Genomic DNA, 27,647 nt, shown 5'->3' with positions numbered 1-27,647 from the left:
AGAAAGGACTCAGTGAATAAGATAGTTGTGCTCAAGGATATCATGAAGGGTTGTGATGTGAAAGGATGAAACTTATTCTGTTTGGCATAGAACAAGGAACAATGGGTGGGAATTGCAACAATTTAGGTTTGATTTTAGGAAAAGTTTCCTAATGATTAGAGCTATCCAAAAGTGGAATGGGCCATCTTAAGAGGTGGTAAATTCTTCTTTCTTGGAGGTCTTTAAGCAGAAGATGGGCCATCACTTGTTAGGTAGATGAAAGTGAGGATTCTTCTTATGGATAGACTGAGATCAATGGCTGATGAAGTGCTTTCCCACTTTTCAGTTCTGTGATTCTGGGAAGCAGGCTTACTGAAATGAACTGAATATGCTGTGTTTATCACTAGCATTCTCACCTTTGTTTGAACCATTTTTCTGACTTGGAATAGGCAGCTAGTTGATGCAGTGGATAGAATGCCAGACCTGGAGTCAGGAAGATTCATCTTCCTGAGTTCAAATCTGGCCTCAGGAACTTCCTAACTGTGTAACTTTGGATAAGTCACATCGCCCTGTTTACCTCAGTTTCTTCATCTGTAAAATGAGCTGGAGAAGGAATAGCAAAACACTCCAGTGTCTTTGCCAAGAAAACCCCAAATGAAGTCACAGAGTCAGACATGACTGAAAATGACTGAATCTGACCTGGAAGTCCCTTCTTCCTCCTTTGTGCCTGCCAAATACTTAACTAACCATCCTTCGAGGCCTTGCCCAAAGTCCCCCTCTTCTATGAAGCTTTCCCAAGTCATCATAACTGGAAGTGATCTCACAGAATCATAGTTGTTCAATTCTCCAGAGATCCTTGGGAGGATCTATTCCAACTCCTCACTCTATAGATAAGGAAACTGAGGCTCAAGGAAGTTAAGCCACAAATTCCTAGCATTCTTCAAAATTCCCAATTATTGTTATTACTTTTTAAAAAACAATTGCTTGGTAGTTTTCAATTTAGATCAACAAACATTTATTAAGCTATTCAACAAATGATGTTCATTTTCTTATACAAAGATAAAAAGTAATAGTTCCTGCCCTTTATAAACTTACATTCTACTGAAGAGCCTTTAATATATATACCAAAAAGTAAATTCAAGGTTTGGACTCTGATTGCAGACCTTGCTTTGCCACTAAGCAGAAGGCCTTGTGTTGGAGGTGATGCTTGAATTATATCTTTTTTTTTTTTTAAACCCTTAATTTCTGTGTATTGGCTCCTAGGTGGAACAGTGGTAAGGGTGGGCAATGGGGGTCAAGTGACTTGCCCAGGGTCACACAGCTGGGAAGTGGCTGAGGCTGGGTTTGAACCTAGGACCTCCGTCTCTAGGCCTGACTCTCAATCCACTGAGCTACCCAGCTGCCCCCTTTGAATTATATCTTGAAGGAGGCCAGGGATTCCAAAAGGCAGAGGTGAGAAGAGAGTGCATTTCAAACATGGAGGACCACCTATCCAAAGTCAAGGAGATGACAGATGGAATGTTGTGTATGAGGAACAATTAGCAAGCCAATTTTATTGGAATGGAGACTGTGTGAAGGAGAGTAATATTAAATAACATGAGGAAGGTAGGTAGAAGTGAGGTTGTTATTGTTCAGTCATATCCGACCCTTCATGACCCCATTTGGGGTTTTTTTGGCAGAGATAATAGAGTGGTTTGTCATTCCTTTCCCATGTCATTTTACAGATGAGGAATCTGAGGCAAAGAGGGTAAGTGACTTGCCCAGGGCCACATAGCTAGTACATGTCTGAGCCCACATTTGAAATCAGGTATTCTTGACTACAGGCCTGGTGCTCTATTCACCCTAGCTGCCCAGAAGACAGGCAATAGAAGGCCTTAAATGTCAGGCTGAAGATTTTTTATTTGATGTCAGAGATGGTAGAGAATCAATTAGTAGAGAGGTAGAACAATCAGAATATGTTTTAGAAATATCAATTTGGTAGCCATGTGGAGAATGGATTAGAGACAGAAAGGAAGGGGACAAATTGAAATAGTCTGGGTAGGAGGCAATGAGAGTCCGAACAAGGATATAAATTTCCATTCTACTCAACTACATGATCTTATACTTCTCTTATATCCACTACGATGCCCAACACAACACAGCACTTAATAAAATATGCTGAACTCTACCCTGTTCCACCTCGTCCTTCCCTGGAGGAAGCATCCCAAAGGAGGCAGATTTGCCCATCTAAGGCAGAGGTATCAAACACAGGCCAGCAGGCAGGCCTTATAGCTCACAACACACCCAAATGTAGCGCAAGTTAGATTAAAATATAATTGGGAAATATTCAATAAAATAAATTAAAAAAATAGAACATAGATAATGTTAATAGATGTTTTTCTAAGATAATATGAGACCTCATTTCTATTTGATTTAGAACACCACTGATTGAACCAAGAGAATATTGTACACAGAAAGTATACATTGTGGAATGATCCAATGTAATCGTCTTTACTACTAGTAGCAATGCAATGTTCCAGGGCAATTCTGAGGGACTTCTGAGAAAGAACACTATCCACATTGAGAGAAAGAACTGTGGGAATAGAAACACAGAAGAAAAACATATGACTGATCACTTGTTTATATGGGCACATGATTTGGGGTTTTGGCTTTAAAAGATTGCTCTATTACGAAAATGAATAATATGGAAATAGGTATCAAGTGATAACATTTGTACAACCCAGTGGAATTGCTTGTCAGCTTTGGGAGGGGGAGGGAAAAGGAGAGGGAAAGAAAATGAATCATGTAAACATGGGAAAAAAAGAACACCATTGATCTAGAAGGATGGGGGAGTCATAGAAATTTAGACTGGAAAAGGTCATGGTAAAAGTTTCTTTATTCCCTGCTGGTATTCCCTTCATTATGGGCAGGAAGGACATAAATCATATTTTTAGACTTAAAACCAAATTAACTTCAAGGATACTGAGCTCAACTCCACAATTTTAGAGTGGAGGAAACTAAAAAGTTCAGAAACTTGTCCAGAATCACCCAGGTAGTAAAGAAAGGAACCAAGTTTTGCACTCAGCCTGTGGAACACCAACTCCAGCTTCCCATTGCTCCATATCTTCTTCTACTACTATTTCTTCATCCTCACCCCATCTTCTGAGGCTGAAGATTTGGCCATTGTTCTTGAGATTTTTAACTTGATGAGGCACCGAAAGCACAAAAATCCTCTGGCCTAGGAGCCTCCTCTCTCTCTTCTCCCTGTGTTGTGATCATGCTGTCATATAGGCAAAATATATAGTGGACTACACAGTATGATTTGAAGGGAGTATGGAAAAATCCCTACACCATCACCCTAGGCAACAGAATGCCTAAAATTATACCATTAGCAATGCATTCCTTTGGGTTAAGCATTTCTCTCTCTAGGTTCCTTTAAAAAAAAAACAAAAACTCAAAAACAATTTGAAAACCTCCTTTCCCCAAACCTCCAGGGCCTTAATGAGAATGAGGTTATCAGATACTTTCTTCCTGGTGGGGAAGTAGGAAGAGTAAGGATGGGAATGCAAAAAATAAACAAACAAAAAATCCCAGGAAAAGTATGGTTAGGGAGATGAAGGAATGAGGACAAAACTTCACTGTTTTGAGGAGGACTGATCCTGTTCCACCCCAAAATAAAATTGAAGAAGTTTCTTCACTGACCCATTAATCAAATGTTTGAAAAAATCTGAGTCTGTGTAGGAAGGGGTGGGAAGGGGAATCTGCACTTGGTTCTCCAGGCTAGAGGGGAGAGGAGAGGGTTCTGGGTTATATATTTTCAAATAATGACTTGGAAAGAACTTTGAATTAGGAGTCAGAAGCCCTCAGTTCCGGTCATAGCTCCAACATGGTCTTCATGACCCCTTTTGGGATTTTCTTGGCAAAGAAACTGGAGTGGGTTGCCATTTCCTTCTTCAGTTCATTTGACAGATTTTCAAGGAGACTGGAGCCGATAGAGTTAGGTGACTTACCTAGGGTCTCACAGCTAGTAAGAGTCTGAGTCTGAATTTGAACTCAGAAAGATGAGTCTTCCTGACTCCAGACCAGGAGTTTCACCCAGTGGGCCAGTAAGCTGCCCACTATAGTCTGCTAGTACATATAATACACAACATGAGACGTTTTGTTATTAAGTGTGATTGAGTTTAGATTGAGAATTCCTATATGTTTTGTGTGATTACACAAGTATAATCTACATCAAATTGCTTGCCTTCTCAATGAGAGGGGAGGGAAGGAAGGGAGAGAGGTTGGAACTCAAATTTATTTTTTTATTTTTATTTTTTTTTTAGAACTCAAAATTTAAAAAAATGAATGTTAAAATTTGTTTTTACACGTAACTGGGGGGGGGGGGGGAGAGAAAGGATTGAGAGTTCCTGGTGAGCAGGGATTGTGCCTTTCTAAATGTCTCTGTATATATATAGCATGTAGCCCAACCTCTCATTCCAACAACTTAAATGCTCTTACTGTCACAATCTGTAGCACCCTAGAGTCCCAAACCTATAAATCCAGGATCCAGATGTAGGTGTTTTATGGGGCCCCATAGTCAGTCTCCTTCTGAATTGTCACCAGGAATCCTGGGGAGAAGGGTGGAAGAGGCAAGGGAGAGCTATGGAGGTGACTGCATACTCCCCCAGAGAGTATGGCCCTTTCTGAAGCAAAGGTTGTGTGTGTGGGGTGGGTAATGCTGGGCCCCAGGAGGAAGGGACTAGACATTGGGGGGTAGCCTGGGAGTAGCTGGGGAGATGACTTATGGGAACAGTAGTAACTATGGGAGGGTGGGGATGGGGAGTGGAAGCTCAGCTCTCCAGAGGCTGGAGCCCTGGGACAAAGCTCCATTCATTCTGGCCTTCACAGATCACAGATCTGATTTGTCCTTCCTCTCTACCTAAGGGTTAACCTTAGAGCCATGTGGAATCCTGTAGGTAAGAACCATGACTATAATTAATCATAGATCCTGGGTTGCCCTAGGTAAATCAATGATTAAAACCAATTTGTTCCCTTCAGTACCCACCTTGAATTACATAATCTTAGGGTTGGCAAGGACTTCAGAGGCCATTTACTTCAATCCCTAACAGAAGTGCTAATCCTATGAACAATACCCCTGATATTGCTTGTTCATCCAAGACATTGCTTGAAGACCTCTAGTCTAAGGAACTCAATACTTCCCGAAACGGTTAATTCCATACTTTTTGTTTGCCATTGGAATGGTTTGTCATTTCCTTCTTCAGCTCATTTTACAGATGAGGAAACTATTCAGATAGCTGTAATGATTAGGATGGAGTAGCTAGGTGGCACAGTGGATAGAGTACCAGGCCCAGAGTCAGGAAGACTCCTCTTTCTGAGTTCAAATCCAGCCTCAGACACTTACTAGCTGTGTGACCCTGGACAAGTTACTTCACCCTGTTTGCCTCAGTTTCTTCATTTATAAAATGAGCTGGAGAAGGAAATGGCAAACCACTCTAGTATCTCTGCCAAGAAAACCCTGAATGGGGTCATGAAAAGTGGGACACAACTGAAATGACTGAATAACAACAACAAATTATTAGAATGGAACTTGTTGACCTTGGTGAGTGTACTCCACATTAAGAATTCTCTAGCTAGAGAACATGGAAGGACCTAAGCTGAAAATTCCCCACTGAAGAAGGGACTATAAGTGGATGAGAAGTACAGAGCTAGGGGTCAGTAACCAGTGATACAGTATGCTGTTAAGTGGGAGGCCAGGGGCAGGAGGCAGTGTCCAGCTCAAAATCATGAGTCAATACTAGGAACAACAGAGTTCTAGGAGTAATCGCCATGACCTGGGTTAAGACAGGTGGGTCCAATAAAGGGAGAAGGGTTAAACTTCAGCAGAGTCCAGGATAGCTCTAGCACAGTGATGGAGAACCCTTTGGAGACCAAGTGCTGCCCCCCCCACCCCACCAGAGACTGAGTGCTACATCCCCCCAACCACCAACATCAAACAGAGGAGGGAGGAAGTGCTTCCATAGGCTGCTAGGCAGAGGGGCAGGGGAAGTGAGCAATGTCCTCAGGTGTATGGAGTGAGGGAGAGGAGCAGCTCCACCCCAGTCCCTCTGGCTTTCTAGTAACTAGCTCTGGTGGGTGACTGCAGGCATGCCCTTTTTGGCATGCATGCCATAGGTTCGCCACCATTGCCCCAGCCCCTAGCACCAAAGGCAGCTAGGTGATACAGTGGAGAGAGTACCAAGCCTGAGTTCAGGAAGTCTGAGTTCAAACCAATCTCAGACACTTACTCAGTCAATTATATGGGGCCTTGGGCAAGCCATGTAACTTTTGTTTGACTCACCTGTAAAATGAGGACCATAATAGTACCTCCCTATCAGGGTTGTTTGTAAGGATGAAATGAGATAATATTTGTAAAGTATTCACAGTACATGCTGCTCAGTTGTTTTGAGTCCATATCTGGCTCTTTGTGACCCCATTTGGAGTTTTCTTTACAGGAATGCTTTGCCATTTCCTTCTTCAGCTCATTTTCCATATGAGGAAACGGAGGCAAACAGGGTGATGTGACTTGCCCAGGATCACACAACTAATGAATGAGACCAGATTTGTACTCTGGGAAGAGGAATCTTCTTGACTCCAAGCCTGGCATTCTTTTCATTGTGCAGCCCAGCTGGTTGGTACATAGTTGGTGTTTAATAAATGTGTATTCCCTTCTCCCTTGACTTCTTATAGATACCTGGGTGCTTTGATACCCTGGGCCCTGCTTTCCAGGTTATTCTTAATGGGATTCTGCTGAGTGTTATGGGGAAGGGGAAACATAACACAGAATGAGATTGCCAGGTCTAAGTGCAGTCTATTCCCTCTTCCATATGAGAATCCAGCTGTCCTCCCCAAGCCATCTTCTCCAGATGAAACATCCCTGCTTCCTTCAGTGAATCCTAGCATTTCCAGTTACCTCACCCTTCAAGATATCCTCTCTTAGATAGACTCCAGACTGTCAGTATTGTTTCTGAAACGTTTCACCCCAAAATGGCAATCTGAGGACCTCCGTGAAGCCTTCTGAACTACAAACCTATGGTAATCATTTCCTCTTTTGAATTTCTTACAATACTGTCAAGCTACTCATTTTGAGCCTCAGTCACAAATTGGCTCATTTTATTATTTAGCTATTTCATGTGTCCCTATGTTATTGCCGTTTAGATTGCAAATAACTCCAGAGGAGCGCCTTCTTACATCCTTTAAGTGTAGTGTAGTGGTAGGAACAGAGGTTCCAAATTCTACCTGATAGTCTAGACCCAAGTCTAATCCCACCTTCTCGATGAATTTTTATTTTATTGATCACAGATTTAGAACTAGAAGAAACCTTAGTGGCCTTAGAGTAAAATATGGCTTTATACTGTTTTTCTTCCCTTCTCCTCCTTTCCCTTTCCCTTTCTTTTTATTCCTTCCCTGTCCTCTCCTTTCTTATCAAAGGTGATACAAGGGGATAAAGTGAAGAGCCTGGAGACAGAAAGACCTGAGTTTGAATCCAGTGTCAGATATTTACTAGTTGTGTGACCCTGAACAAATCACTTAGCCTCTACCTCCTTCCGTTTTCTTATATGTAAAATGGGAATAATAAAATGGGAAGAATAATCTGCTTCCCAAGGTTGTTATGAGGATCAAGTAAAAGTATATGTATATATGTGCATATAAATTATGCGTATATGTATATAAAATATATGTACACATTTCCTCTATTAATGCTATAAATACACACAATTTCTTTTACTGTAAACATCCTATATAAGAAAAAGAAAAAAATTCAGACTTCTCTGGTATGAAGGGAAGGTCAAAAAATTTTATGCAGATTTTCCAGACTGAGGTGGTGCTACACCCCCACTCCCTGCTATGTGGAGGGGATGCCTGTATATTGATAGAGATAGAGAAAGACATGCACATTTATACATGCACTAAGCACATATAAATATATATGTAAAGTTCTTTGCAAACTTAAAGCACTCTGTAAATGCTAGTTATTAGTATGAGCGATTATTTCAGGAAATCTTCTCTAGCTCCTCTGGCCCACCATAATGTCTCACTTCTCTGAACTCCTATATACTTAGAGTCAATTTGTTCTTTAATTGTTTCATGGGTGCAGGGCAAATGAAATATAATGTCTGTGGGAGATGTTTGTAAACTCTAAAACACTACACAGATAGGCAGGACAACAGTAACTGATATTTAAATGTGCTTTAGGGATGGTAAAGCCGTCTCTATACACAATCTCATTTGATCCTCACAGGCACTAGAAGTGTTACCCCTCACTTTACAGATGAGAAGACTGAGGCTTAGGATGGGGGGGGGTGACTTGTCTATGGTTATCTGAACTAGAGTTTGAATCTGGGTCTTCCTGATTCCATGTGTTCTTGTGCATCACGTACTATATAGGCATGCCTCTCCGTGCCAAGTACAGGCTGGACACCCCGCAGGTGCTAAATACAGACATGCTGAACTAGACTGAATTGAACAGACAAACTTGTCTGGAGAAGTCATGGCATTTTAGAGCTTGAAGGGTAACTGATAAGCTTCAACACTGTAGCTTGGGTGGTATCATTGCACACGCAGATGTTGATCAGCTGCTTACTAGGGACAGAACCCCATGGTTGAACCCATCTAGGGAGCTAGGTGGCAAATTGGTAAGAGTGCTGCAGCGACTTGGAATCAGGAAGACTTCAGTTCAGACTCCACCTCAGACACTAGCAGTGTGACCCTGGGTAAGTCGCTTAACCTTTATCTTAGTCTCAATGAGGATAATAAAAGCATCTCGTTCTTCTTGAGGCTGCACTCTGAACCTTCTCTCCCATGTCCCAGCTCCTCCTCCTCTTAGCCACCTCTCCTTTCCATTTTAGCTTCCAGTTTATACATTTTCTTTGCCCATTAGAATGCAAATTTCTTGAGGACAGGAACTGTCTTTGTTTGTATTACCAGTACATTTAATAAATGCTTATTTACTGATTGGCCTGCCTCACAGGGTTATGTCAATCAATTATGAGCATGTAAAGAGCTTTTCCAACCTTATAACATTATAAATGTTTTCTTTTTCTTCCTCTCCTTCCTCTTCCTCCTCCTCTTTTTCTTCTTCCTTTTCTTGTTCTTATTCTTCTCTTCCTCTTCTTCCTCCTTTTTCTCCTCCTCCTCTTCTGCTCCTCTTTAACCCCCTCCTCTTTCTTCTCCTCTTCCTCCCCCTGTTCCCCATCTTTCTCCTCTACACAGGTACCAAAATGATTCTTCTACAGTGGAGGTCTGATCATATCATTCCAGTTCTCAATAAATTCCTATTGACTCTAGGATCAAATATTTCATCTTTATCTTGTTCTTAGATACATATTTTATGTAAGTTTAAGAATGCACCTTATATTGCATCATACATTCTTATATTCTCAGAATATTCTTAGTATATTCGTATATTCTTAGAAATAAGTAAATAAACACACATTGGAGGTACATGTTCAAACATTTTTGCTGATGAGGTGCACCATCAAAAAAGTTTTGGAGATCACTGGGCTAGGGGATCCCGGTTTCCAGCTCTAAATGTTATGAAAATATTCTCCCTGAGAACAGGGCTGAGGCTTGATACTTTTCAGCAGGACTTTTTTCCCCAGCCAATAGACTGAGTATGCCCACTGGCAAACAACAGATGCCTACTGGCAAACTTATCAAAAATTGCATATCTGCCAGTTGTATTGCATGTTTCAAACTCGAGGCTAAAACCAAGAGACAAGCACTGGAGGCATGCATACCTTAAGTTCAGAGGGAGATTCAGTTCAGTTCAAAAAATATTTATTGAGTTTATTCAAGAACACTCTTCTAGGCACTGGTGGAGTTCAGGTAAGGGATGAATCTTGCCTTCATCAAACTTCTAGTGTATTAGGAAGATATGAGACACACATTTCCCACCCTCAGGTACATCACTTAATCCCAAGTGCCTCAATTCCTCATCTGTGGAATGGGGACACGTTGGAAAAGGAAACAGTAAACCACTCCAGGATCTGTGCCAAGAAAACCATGTCCATGGGGTCACACAGAATCAGACATGACTGAATGACTGAACAACAACCTAACAACATATGACATACACATAATAGCTAATAATAGCTAACATTTACATAGTATCTGCTATATTCCAAGTACTGTGCTGGGTGCTTTAGATTCTCATTTCATTCTCACAATGACCCTGGGAACTAGGTGCTATTATTATCCTCATTTTACCAATGAGGAAACTGAGGCAAACAAGACTCAAGTGACTTGTCCAAGGTCACACAACTAGTAATTGTCTGAGGTTATATTTGAATTCTAGTCGTCCTGACTCCAGGCCAAAAATTCTATATGTGTATTCGTGTGTATGTACATATATTTGCACATATATGTGTGTATGTATATCTACATGTATTGATAACCATATAGAGCTAACATTTCTTGAGTGTCTGCTATGTTCCAGGCACTGTGCAAAGCTTTCCAATATGGTCTGACCATCCTAGGTGGGCCAGTTTAGTCTTTGAGGGTGGCCTGAGGATTCCTAAGGTTAAATCCCTTGCCTGCGGTCACGGAGAGCTGGATTAATGTTGGAGAGGGGACTTGAGCCCTGCCTTCTTCCAAAGTGGGGGCTCCCTCTGTGGTAGGGGGGACACCCCTTCTCCGACAGTGGCCCTTCTGTACAGAGCATGTGTGGAACTGAGCTGAGCTCCCTCTGTCCACTTACATGTGCTCAGGTTTGGTGATGAGATTTTTCACTATGGGCTGGTCTCTGGGACAGGGCACAGCTGGGGAGGGGAATGGGCAGAAGGGATGCATTCAGTCTCCTTTTAAGGAGAATCAATGTGTCATGGTTTTCTCTTACTGTCTCTTAAGAGTGTCAGGACTCTTTGAGATCTTTCTCAGACTTGGTGGGGGGCAGGGGGAGGGGAGAAAGGAAAAGAGGGGAGAAAAGGGGATTTCCAGTCCCCCATTACCCTCTGGCCCTGCTTGCACCTCCCCTTCCTCTCCCCACCATCCCTCAGCAATGGTGATCTGCAGTCAGGACATGGGCTGGCCTGGGCAAGCCTGAAACAGAACCTGGCTTCTGGCTGAACTGCTTTCTCTGAGGACAGGTGAATAGCCATCTTGAGTTCAAAAAGTCAGAAACTCCTCAGTTGGATGCTGGCTGCCAAGCAGGGGGTGACCTTGGAAATGACTTGAAGATGGCTGCACCAGGAAGATGAGCCCAAGTCATGCCCTGTTTTGCTGGGAGATAATATCTTGAATGAGTTGCTCAGGCAGTTCAGATATGAGGTGAAAGAAAAATATATTTTCAGCAATCCCACTAAGGGTTTCATGTTTTAAATGTTTAACATATCAACTGCCCTGGAGAGTAGATTAGGCTTTATTGGTTACTGTTTTAATGTTCTAAGTATTTATCAATGTGTGTCCATGAGTCTTTGGTGTTTTAAGCATTTCATTTAAGGCAGAGGAAATAAATAGCCCTGTTAACCATTTATCAACTGGATCAACTCTGTACATGGAGCACCTTTCTAGGTGGGATCCTGTCATTCCCTTTTAAGGAGACTCTAGACATAAGTCAAAGTAAGCTTTAGAAGATTTTCCCCCTACAGGCCAGGAGCAGGGTGCCCTCTCTCTCTAAGGGGCCCTATCTCTGGGTTCAAGCCAACAGAGTTCAATCCCTAGCGGAGCCTGACCTCAAAGAGGGAAGTCAGGCTGGTTCATTATGCCCTCATCTCAGAGTCCTGGAGAAAATTTTTTAAAGCTTAGCATTGGCTCATTATAGAGACCTTCCCAAAAGGGATTAACAGGGTCCCTAAAAGTCCATAAGAGACAAAGTACTATATAAAGCTTGATATGGGGGGAGCTCACTAATGATTGCATGACTGCATATCTTGCTATAAGATGTCTCTCTGGCCTCCCTCTTCCAATCTTCTATTTATTTTAGCAGCAAGCAGGGGCATTCAGGGACCAGTTCTAGTTCAGGGATGAGATTATAAAGTATGTTATCAAGTTGAAGTTTCATTGTTAAGTTTTGTATGTTTTCAGTATTGTGTAGTTAAATATTCTGAATTAATTTTTCTTATCTTCTTTGTCTCAGAAAGTAAATTTCAAAAAGGTTCCTTCTCTAATCCTACCTCCACACCACCCCTCTTATCTATAAAGTGCTTAGTACATTACTTGACATATAGCAGGTACTTAATAAATGCGTGTTTCCTTCCTTCCTTCCTTCCTTCCTTCCTTCCTTCCTTCCTTCCTCCTTCCCTTCCTTCCTTCCTTCCTTCCTTCTTTCCTTCCTTTCTCCCTTCCTTCCTTGTTAGATCACCTTCCACATTCTGCCTCCTAACTATGGATTTATTCCTACACTGTCTTGCTCCCTCTTTTCCCGCCCTTTATTCTCTGTGGCTGACTTCTGCAGCTCACATGGCTTTATTCTCATTTCTCTCCTGAACTCCAGTCTCACATCAACTTGTTGAACATTTCATATTCTATGTCCTATAGACATTTCAAACTCATCATGACCAAAATGGAACTCATTAGCTTCTCTTCCCACAACTCACCTGTTTTCCAAACTTCCCTATCTCTGTTGAATCTACCATCTTTCTAGTTCTCCAGATTTGCAATCTGGATTTCATCTTCCACTGTTCAGTTTCACTCACTTTGTATATCCAATCATTTGTCAAATCTCCTTATTTCTCTCATCACATCTATCCCAACCATTTTTTTTCTCTCTACTCAGTGGCCACCAAACTAGTTCAGGCCCTCATCACCTCTCACCTGGGGTACTCTAGCAGCCTCTTCATTGGTCTCCCTGCCTTGTTTCTTCTTATTCCAATCTGTCCAGCTGATAAAATAATTCTACAGTACACTCTAGTCTCCACTGTGGCATTTTAAGCCCTTTACCACCCGATCCCATCCTGCTTTTCTCACCTCATACATTACTCCCTCTCATATATACTAGGGTCCAGTCAAAATGGACCTCTTCTTCCACCATGCCTTTGCTTTGGTTGCCTGTCCTCTGCCTCTCACACTTAGAATTCATTTTCTCCTTACTTCTGTCTCTCAGAACACCTTCTCAAGGATCTTCTTATAGAAGATTTCTATAAGATTCTTGAACCCCAGTTGCTGCTGCCCCCCTTGCCAAAATAATCTTGTATCTATTTGGTGTATATGTGTATATATATGCACACACATATATATATGTATCTATTGTTTCCTCTGGCTATATTGTAAGCTCTCAGTGGCAGAGATGGCTTCAATTTTGGCTTTATATTTTAGCTAGTAAAATGCCTGGCATATAGCCATGCATATTATATAATGCATGGTCCCTTTAAGGTTTGTTGTTGAGTTATGTCATATAGAGTTCTAAAAAACAGTTTCTCTAAGAGACAGTTGCTGGGGATTGAGTCTGACTCAGAGATCTATGACAGGCAATTGTTGCTGAGTTTTGAATGTGACAAGCTGTTATACACTGGAAGGGTATGGACACTAAGGACTTGTATAAGAAATGCAATTTGTCTGATTTCAGACAGAGGATGAGAAATTGATTAAGCTAAGATCTAGTTGTTTGCAGAGAGGAGCCAGAATCTGAATCCATAAAAACAAGAGAAGAGAGGCGAAAGAAAGGTCAGGTTTCTGATCTGCATCAGCTAAACTTAAAGCTAGGAGTTAGACATACTACAGTTGCTATTGAGGAGTAAGTCTAGCAAAGCAAAGGAGAAGTTTGGAAGCAGACAATCAGAGAAGTCACCCAACACGTCAAACTCAGGGAAGATTAAGTCAGCTTAGCAGTAGAATCATATATCTTTAGCACAGAAGGTACATTCATCAGGGACATTTATGGACAGTTCCAGAGACAGAAAAAGGACACTGAAGTTTATAGTTCCAGAGTTATGGGTTACACTGGGCACATGTGTTTTCTTCACTCATGTGCCTCCATGGGAGGTTTCTATAAGTAGGTAGCTATTCTCCCCAGATACTAAATATATTAGTGAGATAATGTGACCCAGTAATTATGAGCAAACTGGAATATACTTATTATTATACATTTCCTTTAATATAAGAGAATCTACAATATTGTTATTCACTCTTCTGTCTTATTACTAAATTAATGGTTAAGTTCAAGATCTAAAGGTTTTATTATCGTGAGTGGCTGGTTGTATAAATAGAAACACATTGGTGAGGGCTCAGAAGCTAGAGTGATAAATAGAGGGAGTATATTCACTAAAGAAGGTTACCTCTAGCACTGTAAGAGAATTTAAAGAGAGTGAATGAGTGTCTATGAGATATGTGAGGTGTTGTAGTGTGGGTAGATTATACAGCATACCTATTATACTTAGTAAATGTTTGTTTGATTAACCACAAAATAATTGAGTAGAATTCTCATCTGGCAGAGATAATTATGATTCTGAAGAGTCAGAAGGATGGACCAGACTGCCTGAGAAATTCTCTATAACTCCCTCACTAGAATTCTAAGAGACATATCTGTTCTAAATCTTCCCTTCATCTCACTTTTATCTCTTTTACTGAGAAGCAGCTCAGTGGCTCGGTGAATAGAGCACTGGACCTAGATTCAGAAAAGCCTGAGTTCACATCCTCCTTCAGACACTCACTAGTGTGTGGCCCGGGACAAGCCACTTAAACTTTGTCTATCTTAGTTTCCTTTATAAAATGGGGATAATAGTAGCACCTGTTTACCAAGTTTATTGTGAGGATCAAATGAAATAATATTTGAAAATTGCATTGCAACTCTTAAGGTACTATATAAATGCTAACTACTATTATTAGCTATTATGATATCATTCATCTGCTAAAGAACCTTCAGTGGCTCCTTATTACCCCTTGCATCAAGTCCAAATATTTCTGGCTTTTAAAACCATTCATTCCTCAGGCCTCAGCTTACCAAGCCAAACTTATTTTTTATTGCTTCCCAATATCAACCTTTACTTTCAGCCAGAGTGATCTCTATTTCTAGAACATACTTTGTTCATTCCTATTTTCATGTCCCTTTCTGAAAATCAGTCCTCTATCCCCCTTCTTCTCTGCCCCCTGAAATGTTATCCATCTTCAAGATCCAGCTGAAGTCCACCTCCTCAGGGAAGCCTTCTCTGCTCAATCTCCACTATATATTAATATACAGTCCATATAGAACTTTCCCTCTTCTGGACTTCCAATGCCATTGTAGTCAGTACTATACAGTTTTTTATTTTAATACTTTCTGATTTGAATCTATGCCCAAAGGACTATAAAATTCTGCATACTTTTTGACCCAGCCCTATCCTACTAGATCTGTATCTCAAAGAGATAAAAAACAAAAAGTAAAAGGACCTATATGTATAAAAATATTTATAGCAGCTCTTTTTGCGGTGGCAAAGTACTGGAAATTGGGAAAGAGCTGAACAAGTTGTGGTATATGATTGTGATGGATTACTGTTGTGCTTTAAGGAATGTTGAACAGGATGCATTCAGAAAAACCTGGGAAGACTTACATGAATGGATGCAAAGTAAAGTACGCAGAAACAGGAGAGCATTGTCCATAGTAACAGTAATAGTATAATGCTGATCAACTATAAATGACAGCTTTTTTCAGCAAAACAATGATCCGAGATAGTTTTGAAGGATTTAGGATGAAAAATGCTATCTCTTTCCAGAGAAAGAACTAATGGAGTGTGAATACAAATTGAAACATTTTATTATTTTTTTAGTTTGTGTTTTTTTTCCCACAACATGACTAATGTGGAAATGTTTACATTGCTTGCCTTCTTAAGGATGGGAGAAAGAAAGGAGAGAGAATTTAGGACTCAAAAAAAAAAAAAAAGAATGTTTAAGAAAACACTTAAATGGTCTCTAATGTGTTTTATTTTTGCTTTCCCAATTAGACTAAAAGTTTCTTGAGGGTTGGGGCTATCTGAGCGTCAGTTTCCTCCTGTGTAAAATGAGGATGCTAGAACCAGATGACCTCCAAAACCTCTTCTAGCTCCACAGTTTATAAATATGTAAAATTTTATAAATATATTGTGGAAAGTACCCTGGCCTTGGTCTAAAGATCTAGATTCTACAATCCAGGCAAATCATTTTGTTACTTACACATGATGTTCTAATCCCCAGCTCTGTCCCTTTCCACAAGCTGCCCCTTATGCCCAGAGTAAAATTCTTCCTTACCTCAACCCCTTAAAATTCCAATTTACTTTTGAAGCTTGGTTCATGCATCACCTTCTAAACAGAGACTCTTCAGAATGCTCACCTCCTAGGGCTTTCCTCTTTCCCAACCCCTCTCCCTCACCAACTCATTTTCTATTTATTTATATACTTTATTTGTTAAGTCATTTTCAGTTGTTTGATTCTTTTTGATCCCATCTGGGTTTTTCTCAGCAAAGATAACAAAGTGGTTTGCCATTCCCTTCTCTAGCTCATTTTATAGATGAGGAAACTGAGGCAAACAGGATTAAGTGACTTGTCCAAGGTCAAACAGCTAAGTAAATGTGTGATATCAGATTTGAACTCAGGTAGATGAGTTTTCCTGACTTCAGGCCAGGTGCTCTATCTACAGTGCCACTTTGTCTCTCCAGACAGAATCTAAGCTATTAAGGGTAGGAGTTTTTTCCATCTTTATTTCCCCAGTACCTAGCTCAGTATCTGGTAGATTAATAAACAGTTGATTGACTGATAGTTCCAGCTTTTCAGATCACTTATCTTCTGTAACATTTGAGACATCCTCCAGTCTTAAAGTTCTATGATTCTGAGTATCACAGTAAAAAGAGCCCCATCTCATCTCTGCTCTGCCTTCAATCTTCCCTGACAGAGTAGAGGGCTCGGTTAGATGGCTTCTACATTCCCATACAACTCAAAATCCTACAAATCCACACTGGCTCACTTCTGCTAGGTTTTATATACACACTCAATACTTTCATTTTCAATTCAGTAAACATAATTATGTTCAAGGCCTAGTGTTAGGCATTCAGGATCCAAAGACAGAAAAATGATAGGATCTCTGCTCTCAAGGAGCAAACTGACAGGATGTAACATAAACACATATAAGTTTAATATGGGTAGGGTTGGGGTGTGTTGGAGAGACACCTCAAACTGGCTTATTAGAGCTGATTGTTAAATTTTCAATGTGAGCGTTCACATTTTGGAAATCAGTATATGTAATAAATCAAGGCTTTATTTATTATTTTGTTGATTGTCGAATTAAGAAAATGATGGCAACAATGTTAATAATGAAGATTAAACTTAAAAGTGTAATGTGGAGGGCAACAGGGTAGTTCAGTGGATAGAGAGCCAGGCCTAGAAACTGGAGGTCCTAGGTTCAAATTCGACCTTAGACACTTCTTAGCTGTGTGACCCTGGGTAAATCATTTAACCCCCAGGAGCCCTTCCTATTCTTCTGCCTTAAAACAAACACACAGTATTGATTCTAAGGTGGAAGGTGAAGGTTAAAAAAAAAGTGTATTGTGGTACAGTAGATAGAGCACCAGGCCTAGAGTTAGGAGTACCTAGGTTTAAATTTGGTGCCAGACACCTCCTAGCTGTGTGACCTTGGTCAAGTCATTTTACCCCAATTGCCTAGCCCTTGCCCTTCTGTCTTAGAGTTGTCATTAAGACTGAAAGTAAGGGTTTAAGAAAAGAAAGGTATTGTACTTTTTTGGAAAGCTAATTGTTCAACATTTGCCAGCACACCTCTGGGAAGAATATGATAGAGGGGAAAAGTAAGCCAAACAAAATCTCTGGGAAAATTTGGTAGGAAGAGATTCCTTTAATTGGAGAAAGGAGCATAGGTTTCAATGGAGGAAGTGGACTTTAATGGAAGAGAAAAATTTCAACAAGTAAAGAAAGATCAGAAGGAGGCCATTCCCAACAAAGGGGACACTCCACGCAAATGCGTGGAGACAAGGGAGCAGGACGGAGCAGCTGGTCGTCTAGCTGGCTGGAACACAGGACAGGTGAGGGAGGGAAAGAAGCAAACATCTATTAAGTGCCTCCTGTGTGCCAGGCCCTGCACTAAGCATGTCACAAATATCTCATTTTATCACTAGCCCTGGGCGGTCGGTGCTAGGATCTCCACTTTACTGTTGGGACTACGGCAGACAGAGGTGAAGCGACTTGCCCAGGGTTGACAAAGAGAATAAATATCTGAGGCTGAATCTGAACTCAGGGCTTCCTGCCTCCAGGTTCAGTACTCTATTTCCTGGACCCTCCAGGAATAATGTGAAATAAGGTCAGAAAAACAGAGTTGGAGCCATGTTAGGAATAACCTTCAACGCCAGGCCAAGGCATTTGAATTATATTTTAATATAATAAGTTTTTGGTCATTTTGGTCACATAATGTGAAAGGCGGACTAGAAAGAGCCAGCCCAGAAGAAGAGAGACCCCTCAGGAGGGGGCTAGGCTGCCACAGTGGTTGGGGCGGGAGGAGATGAGGTCCTAACCGAGGGAGCGCAGACAAAGGGGCTCCGTGCTAAGGGAGGGATGGACGGAGGCAAGGGAGGAAGAGTTACAGGACTTGGCACCAAGAAGAAGGAAGACTGGGAGAGGCCTGGAGCCTGGGCAAGGGGGAGGGAGAAGTGGTGCCTGTGACCCAAGAAGGGAAATTTGGGGCATGGTGGATTTAGGGGGAAAGCAGGGCCGCTCAGCCTTGGGCCTTTGGGGTTTGCTGGGCAGGTGGAGGTGTCCAGGAAGGGCCTGGAGATGGAGCTTGGGTCTCAGGAGAGGCTGGAGCTCGAGAGTTGGGAATGGGAAGGCTGTGCAACCCATGGGACATGGCAGACAGCATAGAGAGAGCCGGGAAAGATTCGGAGGGGGCCCGAGGGAAAAGAGAGTTTCTAGGAAAGTGTTTTTTTTTTTAACCCCCCTTACCTTCTGCCTTGGAGCCAATACAACGTATTGGCTGGGAAGTGTCTGAGGCCACATTTGAACCTAGGACCTCCCGTCTCTAGGCCTGGCTCTCAATCCACTGAACTACCCAGCTGCCCCCTCTAGGAGTGTTTTGCTAGCAAATGGTATGGAAAATTTTAAATAACATTGCTGTCCCTCATATCTAAGGAGCACGGCATCATACGAGGATAGGTTTGGGGCTAGAAGAGACATCAGAGGTCATCTGCTCCAGGACCAAGGCCAGAGAGAGCATGGGACCTGGACAGGGTTCATATCTAGCCTCCGATACTTCCGAACTAAATGACCCTGAGATAGTCACTTAACCTCTGTCTGTCTTAGCTCCATCATCTATAAAATGGAGGTAATACAAGCACCTACCTGTTTTCAGAATCAAATAAGATCATTTTTGTTAAGCTGTATATAAATGCTTAGTCAAGAGGGGAAGAAACATCTCTCAGGTGGCAGCCCTAGGATTAGTACCCCAGTTCTGACCCTCATATTATGGACACACTACCAGAAGGCATGTGCTTTGGAATGGAATTTTGGAGAGCAGTTAGGTGGAGAGAATGCGTGCCCTGGAGTCGGAAAGACCTGAGTTCAAGTCCAGCCCAAGACATTTAATAGCTGCGTGACCCTAGGCAAGTCACTTAAGCTCTTTTTGCCTCAAGTCACTGGAGAAGGAAATGGCAAACCACTCCAGTGTGTCTGCCAGGAAACATTACTGGTGTGCTATGGTCCTCAGGGTCAGGAAGAGTCAGACAGGCCTAAATGAAAGCAACAGCCACACAGTTCAGCACAGTCTCTTTTTTACCCTTGGGGAAGACACTCCTCCACAGAGAGGGCCAGGCTTTGCAGCCAAGCAGGATGCTTGGCCAGTGAGAGAGAGGAGGAAGCTGTACCGAAGTCCCATCAGGCCAGCCATCCTCAATGAATCCTGGTGATTCACAGGCTCCCATCCTCAAAATAGATCCCAGAGAATCCACCCTCCTGTCTGGCCCGGCTCCTCCCCTCTGACCACTAAAAGGGGATGTCTCTTCTACAGCTTCAGAGTCACTGAACCCTAGGGGAGCACACCTGTGACCTTCCATCTCTTTAATTGGTTCAGAGATTTTTCTATTTATTGTGTTGGAGGCAGCTGGGTAACTCAGTGGAAAGTGTGCCAAGCCAAGAAAACCTGAGTTCAAATCTCACCTCAGATACTTTCTAGCTGTATGACCCTAGGCAAGTCATTTAACTCTGCCTCATTTTCCTCATCTGTTAAATAAGCTGGAGAAGGAAATGGCAAAGCATGCCAGTATCTGTCTCAAAAACCCCAGATGGGGTCACAAAGAGTCAGACATGATTGAAAAAGTGACTGAACAAATGAATTGGGATTTTAGAATAATTAACACCAAAAAGAAATGGTAAGTTCTTTAAATGCAACTTTGATTTTCTTTCATGGTTCTTTCATTGGGGAAAAAAAGAAGAAAAGAGAGAGATGTTTCCCCTCTTACTACATTAGTTTGTTCCACAAATATTTATTATGTGGCGATTCTATGCAAGATACTGCTGCTCAGTATATGGCTATTCAGTATAGCTAGAACATAACCACTGCCCACCAGGAGATTATATTCTTGTTGTGCTCTGTCTGGAGTAGCTTAATATATATTTGTGAAATCACCAAACTGGTAAAACAAGACATTTATACAGATAAGAGTAAAAAGCAAAATCTAATAAGGGCCATATGGATGAGAGGAATTAAGAGGAGGGAGAGTTCAGGAAAGGCTTCAGAGAGAAAGTATCATTTGAATTGGATCCTCAGGGCTAGAAAAGATGTCAGGGTGGAGTGGAGGACATTTCAGATGAAGGGAACAATATAGAATCATAAATTGTTATTATGAGAAGAACCTCTAGAAGTCATCAAATCCAATTTCCAACCTAATGCAAGAGTTCCCAACAATATCCCATATGTAGGATCCTTGATAACCACAACAAATGGAGGCAGTTAGATGGTGCAGTGGATAGAGTGCTGGGCCTGAAGTCAGGAAGACTCCTCTTCCCCAGTTCAAATCTGGTCTTAGATACTTACTGGCTCTTTGACCCTGGGTAATTTGCTTAATCTTATTCTCTCAATTTCCTCATTTGTAAAATAAGCTAGAGAAGGAAATGGGAAATCGTTCCAGTTGCTTTGCCAAAAAAACCCCAAATGGAGGCATGAAGAATCAGGCATGACTGAAAATGATTGAACAACAGGATCCTTGAGGACTGGAGTTGTTCTATTTATTATTTTGTATCCCCAGAACTTAGCATAGTGCCTGGCACATAGTAATCATCAAACATTAACTGATAACCTTACAAGGCAGGCAATTTAATTTGTGAATATTTTTATGTATAAAGTTCTTCCTTAGAACCTAAATATGCTTCCTTGTAATTGTGAAACTCACTGATCTCAGATCAATCTTCCATGTCTATCTAAATCAGGATTAAATAGTCACTCTTCCATATGGTAGCCCTTCAGATATTTCAGTCACAGAATTTTAGAGTTGAAGTCAAGAGTGAGTTGGTAAATATTTAACAACCAGCTTTCAAAAATTAAATGCTTGCTTGACACACTTGTAAATTTAAACTGTATTATTAGTATTTCCTCAGTTACTTTCTTAAGTCTAGATAATTAACAAAGCAATAAGTCAAGTCCTGATTTGTAGGTTTTCTGATTTCCTGGGTATAAATGTTCACAATAAAAATGTAACAATCAAGTCTAAGAAATCATAATGAGTTTGGCTCCAGCACATCCACACCATTGGTTGGATGGAACATTAGTAGCCATCTTGTTCAATAAGAATTCCTTATTATAAAATACCTGGCAAGTGGGACTTAAAGACTTCCATTGAAACCAAACTCACTCCCCCACCCCACAAGGCAGACAATTCTACTTTTGTACAACTCTAAATCATTAAGTCTAAATATGCTTCTTTTTCATATCCACCCAAAGCTCTAAGTTTTCTTTTCTAGGGCGAAGCAGAACACTTCTAATCCTTTACCCACATTACAACCCTTCAAATTCTTGATCATGGCTATCATGATATACCTGAATCTTCTCCTCTCATGAGTACATATCACAAGTTCCTTCAATTAAACCTCATATGGCATACATTTAAAGCCCCTCACCATTCTGGCTGGGCAACTCCAAGCTTATCAGTGCCTTTCTTAAGTTGTCATATTCAGAACTGAACACAATACTTCTCATGTGGCTTGAGAGAGTACAGTGGGACTATCACTTTCTTATTCCTGGAAGCTATGCCTCTCTTAATGCAGGCCAAGGTCTCATGAGGTTTTTTTTAGCTTTGACATCACACTGCTGACTGAGCTTCAGTCCACTAAAAAGAAGCCCAGATCTTTTTCAGAGACACTGATGATGTCCTACCATTTTCTCCATTCTGAAATTGTGAAGTTGACTTTTTGAACCTGTGTCAGACTTTACATTTATGACTACTAAATTTTAATCTTGTTTGATTTAGCCTAGTGCTCTAGTTTGTCAAGATCTTTTTGGATCTTGACTCTGTCATTTAGTGTATTAGCTGCTCTTGAAGTTTTGTGTCATTTGAATTTTTTTTAAACCCTTCTTTTTAAAATTAAAAAAATTTTTTAAAAACTTCTTAGAATTGATGCTAAGTATGGGTTCCAAGGCAAAACAGCAGTAAGGATTAGGCAGCTGGAATTACCTAACTGCCCCCAACACTTGAAAATTTGATGAAGATACCACTTAAGCCTTTATTAAGTCTTAATAAAATATGGTATGGGACTAAAAACAAGTCACTGGGGCATGTCATTGGAGACCTCTAGCCAAGTTAATATTGAACTATTAATGGTTATTCTTTGAATCCAGCCAATCAACCAGTTCCAAATTAACCTAATTTTAATAGTATCAATTCCATATTTTTCCATCTTTTCTACAAGAATAAGATATTTTTTCAAATGCTTTGATAAAAATCTAAGTAAACCATATCTATAGCATTCCTCTGACCTACTAAGTTTAATAATCTTGTCAAAAAAAGGAAATAAGGTTAGTCTAACTGTTCATTATCTCTTTAATGATCCATTCTAGAATTTTCCCAGGAATTTGCAAGTCAAGCTCAGTGGCCTATAACTTGCAGACTGTTCTATTTCCTTTTGTGAAAATTGGGACAGCATTTCCTTTCTTCAATTCAGCAAGACCTTCTTCATTTTCCACGATCTTTCAAAAATCACTAATAGATTTCTTTTATGTTCCTCTCAAGTCTTCTTTTCTCCAGGTTAAACATTCCTAGTTCCTTCAACCATTTCTCACATGGAATCATAATCATCATTGTGATTATTATGATTATCATCAATTTGTAGAGAGTCTATAGATTTGGGGGTCCTTATAAACCAAAATTCCCATTCCCCCTGGTAAGTTGGGTCCTCAGAGGGCAGCTAGCTACACCTGTCCCTCTGGGTTCTGAGGTTACCCCTGAGGAGTTGGGATATATTTCTAATGCTACTGACATAAGTCCCCATTTCAGTGTGTTCCCCACTGCCCCTGTCCCAATGTTCTGCTATCAATTTGGCTAATTAATTGATGTTTTATCTTTTTTCTAAAGGACTAATAAATAGAAGGATAGAGCAAGAACAGAAGGATAAGCACATCCCTTCCCCCCTATTCAGGACACACTCTACTCTTGACCACTTTGCTCCCTAAGGAAAGTGGGCTCAAATTTGAACAGGCTGCTGCAAAGCATTCAGTATACCAACTTCTTGGCTATCATGTTCTTCTTGAGTCTTCTCTCCTCCAAGTTAAATATATCCAGTATTCCTTCAACCAATCCCCATGTGATATGGCCTCGAAAACCTTTACCATCTTGGATAATAATAATAATTTGTATTAGTATTTGCATCAGAGGCAGCTAGATGGTGCAGTGGATAGAGTGATGGGCCTGGAGTTAGGAAGATTCATTTTCTTGAGATCTAATCTGGGCTCAGACACTTACTAGCTGTGTGACCCTGAGCAAGTCATTTAACCCTATTTGCTTTAGTTTCCTCATCTGTGAAATGAGCTGAAGAAGGAAATGGCAAATCTCTCCAGTATTTTTGTCAAAGAAATCACATGGATAGAATTGGTCCACAGGGCCACAAATGAACAACAAAAGTAATGGCCATTTAAAAATGGGGGCAGTTAGGTGATTCAGTGAATTGAGATCCAGGCATAGAGAACAGGAGATCTTGGGTTCAAATCTGGCCTCAGACACTTCCTAGCTGTGTGATCCTGGGCAAGCCACTTAACCTCCATTGCTTGGCACTTAGAACCAATACACAGTACTAATTCTAAGATGGAAGGTAAGGATTCAGAAAAAAAAAAGAAAGCCTTGCCATATATAACAGTGGGGTCAGATTAGCCAGTGAGAGTCCAGTTCTTATGAAAATCAGGACAACACTGGCCTTTTTCCAATCTTTTACTTTCCCACAATCTTTCAAGTATCACTCACAGTAGCAATCACATCTGCTAGCTCTTTTAGGACCTGAGGATAGAGTTTACCTGGCCAGGGTGACTTAAATTCATCAAGGGCAGCCAGTTGCTCTCTTACTAGCTTTTTGTTTTGGGAACCAAATTCCCATTAGTAATTTTTGTCGGCATTTCCATAGTAAAGGTTATTTTACTTTGCAGAAAAAACTGAAACCAATAATAATTGAGCAGCTCTGGTTATAATGAGCTCCATTATCAGTTATAATTCCATTCACCCCCAAGCAAAGGTCCTATACAATTTTTATCCTCCTTTTTACTCTTAACATAGCAAAAACAAAACAAAGCAAAGCAAAAACAAAACAAAACCCTGAAATAAGAAGAAAAAAAGCCTAACACTTTTTATTGTCCTTCATTTCTCTCACCAGCTGTTCATTCTGAGTGTTAGTATTCCTCACACTATTTTTACAGGGTCATGCTATGCTGTTATATTCATTTTATGTTACCTGGCCATGCTTGTACCTTCTATATACTTCTTTTAAAAATCTAAATGGTGTATTCCTTATATATCCACATGGGCCTCTCTAGATAAATCCCATTTTTCTTCCTCATTGGAATTGTTTCCCTTTGTGTTTTCACATCTCTCATCCCTCCTGAGCTGACTTCTGAAGCATTTTAGTCCATGAGATTCTATCTATCTTTTCTCTCAACCATTTGAAATCTGTTCTCCCAAATCTAAGGTGCATGTTAGATTATAGCAAAATTTTTCTCTAATTCCTTCTCATCTGTTCTAGGCTAGAATGATCACTTCACCTTAATGTTCTCATTATTCCTACACAGGCAACCAGTTCCTTCCTATTTATGAGAATCAGATCCAGAATAGGGTTTTTTCCTTGTTGGTTCCTCCACTTTTTTAAAGAGAAAATTATCACTAAGGCAAGTAAAGATGTCATTGACTACTCAGATTTGGGCAGAGAGAGCTCCAGCATCTCTCTGGACAACTGAAATCTCCTATCGCTATTATATTGTGCTAGAGTATATATCTATTTCTCAAACTCCTTATCTATTTCCTGTTTCTGTCCAAATGGCTTGTAGTATGTTCCAATGATCAATTCTATTCTCCTTTTGACCTTCACTGCAATACTCTCTTGTCATGCCTCCCCATTTAGGTTCCTGGGATTTTCTTGTCTGAGGATACTTTCCTAAAAATGGTGCTATCCCCTTCCCTGTGTTTATGTCTTGCTTCTTTTGAATCAGGTATACCTATCAAGGGCCATACCTCTGTCATGGGTTTCATCCTACCAAGTCTTAGTAAAATCTATGAGGTCAAATTTGTTCCTCTAGTTCCTATTTTTTGTTGCTTAAATTTTGAACATTTATATATAGGTATTTGAGCTCATGGGTTCTACAACCTCCTTTCTTAGATTTTTGTTTTCTGTGAATTTATCAGTGTCCCAACTGTTTTTCTTCCTACTTTATAGCTACTATCTATATATGTAACCTGAGAAATATACATATACATACAAGTATATAGTATATATACATATATATGTATATATGTAGGCAGAGACAGAAAGACAGAGAGGCAGAAAAACAGAAAGACAGAGATAGAGTCAGTCTTCTTCCTCCTAAATCCCTTTTAATTTAAAGCCCTTTTGATTAAATTTGCAAGACACTTTACAAATATATTCTTATCAGTCTTTGTTAGGTAAACCCCATCTCTGGCCAGGAATCTGTCAACTCCATATTATAAGCCGTGATCCAAACATTCCAAATCCTATTCTCAGACACCACCTTCCTAGCCAGCTGTTCACTTCCCAAATTACTTTTTCTCTTCTGCATCCCTTCCCTTCAATGAGCAAAAATGAGGAAAACACAACCTGTGCCCTTCTGGTCTTTGGTTTCTTGCCCAACACTTCGTAATCATTGGCAATGCTTTCTAGATTCCTTCTAGAAGGGCCATTTGTGTCCATGTGAATCACCAAAGGTAGTCATCATCCATCTTGGGAGGTTCCCTATTATGTATGTCCTGGATGCATGCCTCAGGAAAGCAACAGACCTCTCTTTAACTATTAGGCCAGTAGATAGCTGCCTTGATACATCACCCATTACTCCTCCTTTTCTCTTCTTCCTCTGCCCCTTACTGGATGACCTATTTTCTCATGGTTTCTGTGGCTCTCCTTTATCATTCTTGGGAAGACAAGCAGTTTCTTCTTCCTCAGAGCATCCAGCTCTCTCCTCTTCAAGAATAGCCTCAAATCTATTTTTAAAGCTTTTTTGTATGGGTGCCTTTCTCCTCTGTGTAATATTCTCTCTTTCATTCTCCATCATTCTCCTTGATTGGGAGGATGTTTGGGTTCTTGGTTTCATTTTGCAGCATAATATAATAGATGGGACAGCTAGGTGGTGGATAGAGTGGATAGCAGTGGATACAGGGTTGGTCCTAAAATCAGGAAGACTTATCTTTCTGAGATCAAATCTGGCTTTAGACACTTGCTAGCTGTGTGACCCTGGGCAACCCATTTTCTTTGTCTGCCTCAGTTTCTGCATCTGTCAAATGAGCTGGAGAAGGAAATGATAAACCAGTCCAGGATCTTTGCCAAGAAAACACCAAATGGGGTCACTAAGATTTGGACATGAATGAAAAATGCTTGATCATAACACAGTAAAAAATAAACTGGATTTGGAGCAAAAGGACCTGTGTCTATATCCTTGGCTCTATCAATCATTATTTTATGTGGCCTCGGGCAAGTTACTTAACTTCTCTGGGGTTCACTCCCTTCCTGCTCCTCAGAATCCATTCTCTTCCCCCAGTGAAGCCTTGCTACTGTTTCCTTTAGGAACCTTCATCCTCCCTACTAACCTGACCTGGAGTATGGAGAAGCATCCTTCTAAATCTTCTCCTCAAAGAGGGAGATAAGCTTATCCATGGACCATCACTCGGTCTATCCCCTCACTTTTCCCCTTCAGGTTCCCTGTTTCAAAAAAATCCCCTTTTGTTCTGTTCAGGCATTTCAGTTGTGTCTGACTCTTCATGACTCCATTTGGGGGTTTCTTGGCAAAGATATTAGAAGCAGTTTGTCATTTCCTTCTCCTGCTCATCTTCCAGATGAAGAAATTGAGACAAACAGGGTTGAATGACTTGCTCAAGGTCACATAGCTAGTAAGTATCTGAGGCCAGATTTGAATTAAAAATTTCCTAAGTAGGCCCATCCACTGTGCCACCTATCTGCCCTATCAGCTCCCTATTAGTGATCTGGATAATAATAGTCACTCATCTGTGGCACAACTACACACATCCACACTTGGTCTGAGACAGAATTCTTGAGAATTTAAACTTGTTTAC

Source organism: Gracilinanus agilis, chromosome 1 (assembly GCF_016433145.1).
Source record: "Gracilinanus agilis isolate LMUSP501 chromosome 1, AgileGrace, whole genome shotgun sequence".
NCBI lineage: Eukaryota > Metazoa > Chordata > Mammalia > Didelphimorphia > Didelphidae > Gracilinanus > Gracilinanus agilis.
The sequence above is the reverse complement of the archived record's forward strand: the minus strand, read 5'-3'. Positions refer to the sequence as shown.